General features: G+C 36.5%; 1 long non-coding RNA gene across 1 annotated transcript; it reads right to left on the bottom strand.

The window, feature by feature from the left end:
- Positions 1-285: 285 nt before the first annotated feature.
- LOC138352288 (uncharacterized) lies at positions 286-6,063 on the bottom strand. The gene is made up of 4 exons (XR_011222748.1): positions 5,895-6,063; positions 2,955-3,038; positions 1,033-1,139; positions 286-352 (listed from the first exon to the last, which is right to left on the bottom strand). It is a non-coding gene; the product is annotated as an uncharacterized lncRNA (long non-coding RNA).
- Between the last annotated feature and the right edge of the window lie 599 nt (positions 6,064-6,662).

The following is a 6,662-nucleotide window of genomic DNA, read 5'->3' as shown; positions in this document are numbered from 1 at the left end:
ATATATAAAGGTAAAACTAGCTAGTTATACGTAGATATATGATAACTAACCAACCCTACCAAACCTAACCTATATATATATATATATATACATATATATATATATATATATATATATATATATATATATATATATATATATATATATATATATATATATATATATATATATATATATATATATATATTAATATATATACACACATATATATATATATATAGGTTATATATAGGAATCTATATGTGTCTATATATAGACACATATAGATTCTTCTATATAGACATTAGCCATTTTCAGTATTCGTCATATCCAAGTCTGCTGTGTGATGCACATGTCTTCTTGCTTCACCACCCTGTAATGAAATATTGTTTGTTACTAATTGTTTTCAATAATACATTATTTTATTATATAATATTTAATTTATTAATTAAAAACCGTTTTTATATTATAGAAAAAAAACTAAAACAAGAATCTATATAAAACTATAGAATAGAATAATAGAATAGAATCTATATAGAATCTATATAGAATCTATATATCATATATATATTTATAAAAATAAATATATATATATATAAATATATATATATATATTTATATATATGTGTGTATATCACGAAAATAAACACGTGATTAAGAATGTGACAATTTCAGACCACGGAGGAAGAATGAAACAGGAATTTCCTTAAGTACTTTTGTATATTAAATACATCTTCAGAAGGACCTTCTGAAGATGTATTTAATATACAAAAGTACTTAAGGAAATTCCTGTTTCATTCTTCCTCCGTGGTCTGACATTGTCATATTTATATATATATATATTATTATATCCTGCATTATTCCAGCCCATTATTAGAGATAGTAGCCACCTCTTATTTTGGTTTTCTTTCATTATTAGTGCTCAGAAAATTAAATATATCTACATATTTAGTCAAAATCAGTTACATTATTTTATCTTATTCATAGCATAAATGTTCTCAAAGATTACTAAAAAGAAATTGAATTAGACTACAGCAAATTGGCAAACTTTACCTTGTATCTGTTTCCACCGAGTTTGTTTGGGGCGTTCTTCAACATATCAGCAATACTTGTCTCAACATCTCTTTCAGTTGCATTAGTGTGGGTGTTGATACAGGCTTCTGGAAATTTATAAGAATTAATTAATATATATAATTATAATTCACTTTGCCATTCCCCATTCCACAGTCCTCTCGTCCTTCCCACTTCCCCGTCCCCACATCATCCCCACTATTCCCACTTCCCTGTCCCATCGTCCTCCTTACCATTTTCCCCTCCCCTGTCCTTCTTCCTCCCCCACCATCTCCCATTCACCTGTCCCTTTGTCCTCCCCAGCATTCCCCTGTCCCCACCATCCCCAACTCCCCAGTCCCCTCGTCCTCCCCACCATTACCCTCTCCTCTGTCCCCTCGTCTTCCCCACCATACCCCCCTCTCGTCCTCCCCACCATTCCAAACTACCTCATCCGATGCATTCTATAATGGTCTGATGCTTCCATCAGAAAATTGGGAACATCAAATGATCTGATATTCCCATCACTGAAAAATAAGAACAGCTAAAAAAATGAAATGAAAAAAATAAAAAAATAAACTATACTCATGAAATGAACAGTATGGTAAATAACACAGCTCAATTTCAATGCAATGTCACACAAAATTATTAAATCGAAATGAAAATAAATTGAAATCTATGAAAATTCAAATTATCAATGCAATCGGAAATATTGAAATAATATCGCAACATAATATAGTGTGGGTTGCTCTTACGTGCAACAGACGGTGCTGTTTTTCAAAAAAGGCATGGTTTTACCTGTCACAAGTGTGGCATCTATACTTATACTCACGAAATGAACGGTATGGTAAACAACATAGCTCAATTGCAATGCAATGTCACAATAACATTTAATAACAATAATAACAATAACATTTAAATATACTTTAAGATATAATCTAGAAGAAAATAAGAACATTGAAACGGTTCATGAACTCGATTTCAATAAAGGACACTATGGGGAACTTTGAAAAACAGTTAATGAGTATAATTAGACAGACTTGTTGCTAGGCAGAGGAGTAAATAATGAGATATATGGCAAATTTTGCAAAATATACGGCACACAAACATTCATACCCAAACAAAGCAAAATGCTAGGTAAGAACAAAGCAGTTGGCCCGTAGGGGAAAGGAGATACCCACAAGACTGGAATACAAGTCATTAACAAGCACACAAGTACTACACCACACAACAACCGCACTACTACCAGAACTGGACGAGTCACTACCAAAACAACACATTGCACATCACTACCAAAACAACACAACACAACACAAGCATTGGCAAAGAATTATAGACCAGTTGCACTAACATCCCACATAATAAAATTATTTGAGAGTGATCAGGAGTCAGGTTACTAGTTTTATAGAGACCAATGACCTCCACAATCCAGGCCAACAAGGATTTAGAGCAGGAAGATATTGAAATACCTCTTACAGCTATCTCTCATGTCCTCTACTTGTACAGTACAGCTACTTGACCATTACGACAAAATCACTGAGATATGAGATAATGATGACACTAACCTCATCTACTCAGACTCCAACCCACTCATATTAAATAATGATGTAAACAATAAATTAAAAAAAAATCCACTTATTAATGTCAACCAACAAACTCCCACTAAACATAGAAAGGACCTACAACATCTTACTTGGGAGCAAATCAACAAATGCAATTCATCTACAGTTACACAATGTTAACATCAGAAATAAAAAAGATGGTAAGTTCCTTGGTCTATACTTAGATCTGCCCGAAACGCTATGAGTGCTAGTTGCTTTACAAGAATGTATAACTTCAAGTCATTGTACTCTCCCCCAATGTACCTTCTTGTATATAAAGAAAAAATAAATAAATAAACAAACACATAATAAATCAATACTTACTAAAATTTTGTCTTTTATGTAGCAAAGAAGCAGGTCTACGGAAGGCTTTTCTGTTGAGTTCGAAGCCCAGATTACTCGTGGTCTCTGAAATAAGTTAAGATTATAAGTATAAAATTTATAAAACCAAATAATAAATCCGGTATTGCTCAATTTCAGATGCAGACGTACTGAATGATATATCAGACTGTCAGCATGGTATTCGATCTGGAAGGTCCAGTGTAACGAATTTACTCAGTTTCTATGATCGAGCCACAGAGATCTATAAAGAATTCTGATCAAGAAAGAGATCTAGGGGTGGTTTTAGATAGAAAACTATAACCTGAGGATCATATTAAGAACATTCTGCGAGGGGCCTATGCTACACTTTTTAACTTTAGAATTGCTTTTAAATACATAGGTCAAAAAGTTTTAAAAGTTTTAAAAGTTTTTTAAACCTCTCGTGTATCATGAGTGTGTTAAAGCTTCAGATGGTGCATTCAGATGATGAATATTACCTAGTTCCTTCATCTGGGAAGAATGAACACATATTGGTGCATTCGGATGATAAAAACTAACTACTGTAGTTCAATTGATCAACAGACTGTATATCATATGCAGACTGTATGTGGATCTGCAGGCCACTCCAAACAACAGCCTGGTGGACCAAGCTCCACCAGGCCTAAAGCACAAAGTGATATAGATGTGATAGAGAAACTAGGTCAAATGGAGGAGTAGGTCTGTATATTAAACAGCACCTGACGTGCACAGAGCTACTAAACTCAATGTGGTGGTAGAGTGGTGGGGGGGGGGGGGAAACATTGCAGAAAAAAACAAAAATACAGTTTGGTCAACAAAACAGCATTGTTTAAAATAGAAGACATGGGTTGACATTTTGGGGGTAAGGTAGGTTACATTGAGTTAATTAGTTAGTACTTAGTTTTTATCTTAAACTGGTTGGGAGAGGTACAGTGTTGCTGTGCTGGTGAAAGAACACCTAAAGGTAAATTAAATAATTATTGCGAATCCACAAGAAGTTGACATAATAGCGCTAGAGATCTGCAATCAGGATGATAAACTTTCCTTAAAGAATTTGACAAACACTTGCTGATAGGACATGAAGTAAATGAAATGTATGTCAAGTTTTGTGAAATATATGATAAAAGCACAACAAAATTTGTACCAAAAGAGAGATGCAGAACTAGGAAAAGGGGTTTGTTCAACAGAAATTGCGAGAGGGCCTGAGACCCAAACACACACAAATGGAATCAATATATAGCAAGAGGCCAAACCCCCAAACATACAAGCGATGCAAAGATGCGAGAAACAGCAGCAGCATTAAGGAGAGGGACTTAAGGACCATAAATAAAGTGTGAAAATAAACTCGAGTAAATTTTTTTAACTACTCTCGACAGTGAAGAAAAACAAATATTCAGACGATTTGTGTTAGAATCATTAATCTTACACTTTCGGTCATATTCAACAACACAAATACATACACACACATTCCTGTTGCTGTAGCAAGTGAAGAATTACACACACAGATCACAATAACGTGATGCATCAAATGAACAAATCCACAAGGGCCGTGACGAGGATTCGAACCTGCGTCCGGGAGCATCCCAGACACTGCCTTAATCGACTGAGCTACAACAGGGTAAAAGGGTTAAAACCGAAGTTCTACTGAACTTACTGGATCCCATAGCCTCTCCGAGGCACAAACCAGGCTTTTACACAACCCCCTCCCCCTTGCACCCGAGCTATGTCAACAGGCCGTTCTCCCTCTTCGCCCTTACATCATCACACACAGATCACAATAACGTGATGCATCAAATGAACAAATCCACAAGGGCCGTGATGAGGATTCAAACCTGTGTCCGGGAGCATCCCAGACACTGCCTTAATCGACTGAGCTACGACAGGGTAAAAGGGTTGAAACCAAACTTCTACTGAACTTCCTGGATCCTTTTACCCTGTTGTAGCTCAGTCGATTTAGGCAGTGTCTGGGATGCTCCCGGACACAGGTTCAAATCCTCGTCACGGCCCTTGTGGATTTGTTCATTTGATGCATCACGTTATTGTGATCTCTGTGTGTGATGATGTAAGGGTGAAGAGAAAGAACGACCTGTTGACATAGCTCGGGTGCAGGGGGAGGGTTGTGTACAAGCCTGGTTTGTGCCTCGGAGAGGCTATGGGATCCAGTAAGATCGTCCTTCCTTTCTTCTCTAGAATCTGGATGTAGCAGGTGCTCAATTGTCAAAAGTGAAAAAATTTGGTTTATTTAACATACACGCCATAGACCGGCTTGGGAAAAAAAAGTTCGTAAAACCCAGGGGCCATAGACCGGCTTGGGAAAAAAAAGTTCGTAAAACCCAGGGGCCATAGACCGGCTATGAAAGAAAATTTGAGAAAACCCTGGGGCCATAGAACGGCTATTTAATCCCCTTGAACGGATAATCATCTGTATCAAACCTTATTACAGGTAAAACCAGTAGGCAGTCTACTGTATTTTATCAAACCCTTATTAGAATAATAGATCTCGTAATAATTTTGCAAAAATAGTGGCATTTACTATTTTTAAAAGATTATTAAAAAATTTACTGATATGGTGCATTCGGAAGACAAACCCAATTTTTCACTTTTGACAATTGAGCACCTGCTACATCCAGATTCTAGGGAGGAAAGGAAGGACGATCTTACTGGATCCCATAGCCTCTCCGAGGCACAAACCAGGCTTTTACACAACCCACCCCCCCCCCCTGCACCCGAGCTCAATTGTCAAAAGTGAAAAATTGGGTTTGTCTTCCGAATGCACCATATCAGTAAATTTTTTAATAATCTTTTAAAACTAGTAAATGCCACTATTTTTGCAAAATTATTACGAGATCTATTATTCTATAGAATAATGCATATAAATGCATATATGCATATAAATACAAAACAAGTAAATGTAAATAATTTTACCTTGCACCTAGATCCACCAAGCCTGAATGGCGCGCGTTTCAGTACTTCGGAAATCTAGAACTATCTTGAATCTCTAATCTGCAATGAAACAATACATATTATTGCACTTACCAAAACATGGATGAATGTAGAAAATACAGAACTATTAGCTGAATATCAAATAAATGGATTTAATCTATTTCACACAGATAGATATATTAGACCGTGTATGTTAGGTAATACCTAACATACACGCCTCCACACACACTACATTTGAAATGTAGTCTCAAAAAGACTACATTTCAACAGCAAAGATTACTCCATAAAAATTAATTAAATTATTGACCAACATGAGAGAGGGTTAGCCAACATGAGAGGGTTGTGTTGATTGCCTGAAAATATTTAAATTGTTTAATGTATTGAATGGCATTTTTCAAGTTACAACATTTTTTAAATTACTGAACTAGGTTCTAGGCTTTGCTAGGCTTAATTCAATTATTACAGATAAGCCTAACCTAGCCTAGAACCCAGTGGGTTTTCTTCCTATTGGGGAGTGTTGTACATGCCTCGCCTCCACATACACACTAGCACAGCCAGGCCTCGCCTCCACATACACACTAGCACAGCCAGGCCTCGCCTCCACATACACACTAGCACAGCCAAGCCTCGCCTCCACATACACCAGCACAGCCAGGCCTCGCCTCCACATACACACTAGCACAGCCAGGCCTCGCCTCCACATACACACTAGCACAGCCAGGCCTCGCCTCCACATACACACTAGCACAG

The sequence above is a fragment of the Procambarus clarkii genome, chromosome 53, assembly GCF_040958095.1.
Source record: "Procambarus clarkii isolate CNS0578487 chromosome 53, FALCON_Pclarkii_2.0, whole genome shotgun sequence".
Taxonomy (NCBI): domain Eukaryota; kingdom Metazoa; phylum Arthropoda; class Malacostraca; order Decapoda; family Cambaridae; genus Procambarus; species Procambarus clarkii.
The sequence above is the reverse complement of the archived record's forward strand: the minus strand, read 5'-3'. Positions and strand labels throughout refer to the sequence as shown.